Source organism: Pteropus vampyrus, unplaced genomic scaffold (genome assembly GCF_000151845.1).
Source record: "Pteropus vampyrus isolate Shadow unplaced genomic scaffold, Pvam_2.0 Scaffold10253, whole genome shotgun sequence".
NCBI lineage: Eukaryota > Metazoa > Chordata > Mammalia > Chiroptera > Pteropodidae > Pteropus > Pteropus vampyrus.
Window position 1 is genome coordinate 1 of NW_011899034.1, and position 950 is coordinate 950.

Here is a 950-nt window from a genome sequence, read left to right on the forward strand (position 1 = left end):
AACCGAATGACTCCGGCGTGAGCAGTGGAGCAAGCGTGTAGTCAAGATGGAAGAAGAGGGACCAAGCGACACAGCGGGGGTGCGCGGACGGTCACGCGTCTTCCTGCGGAGCGTCCCCCGTCGGGGGAGGGACCCAGGAAGGCGTAAGGACTGAGAACGTGGCTTCCGCGGAGCAAAACTGAGCAGGACCCGAGCTCTGCGGCCGAATTTGAAATGAGAGCTCACGGGGCGGGCAAGGAGGCGGCGACAGATCCGCCGAGCTTTGCTCACCGCAGAATAAAACAAAACACCGCAGAAAATGCTCGGTGAGGTCTGTCTCTTTGTGTATTAGTGCGAAAGTCAAACACATTCGTTTAAGAAGATGAAAAAGTGCAGGCAGGCCAAAAGAAGAAAATGAAATTACCTCCACTCTTACTTTCTCCCCCAGAGAAAACACTTCGTATTTTGATGTATACATTCTTCAACTCTAAATTCTATTTCAAAACAGTTATCCCGCTACAAAGCATATTCTTTTGTAAAATATATTTTTTTACATCTTTAAAATATGTGCCATGAGTGTGTCTACAGGTCGTCTGAAGGGTCTTCTGTGCCCTCTTAATAATGACAGTGGGCGCTGAACTCTATTTCCGCCAGCCTCCGACTGCGGGACACTTAACTTTCCTTGTGGTGTGTTGTGTTTCCATGTGTCATTGTCCCGGATGATGGTGCAATGAACTCCCTCATGGCCCCACTTTGCCCACGTCTGCCTGAACTTCTCAACGTGTTTCGAGAAAATGGGACTGTGGTGTAGACACTAACGCTTCTGAGACATGGTGCCGAGGCCCCCTCCAGACCCACTGTGCAGGGGCCGCCCTTGGAGACCAGGGACCCAGCCTCCCAGTGGCCCCTTCTGATCCTAGAGACGCACTCTGGATCCAACATCAAACGTTCCTTTTGATTCTTTTCCAAAC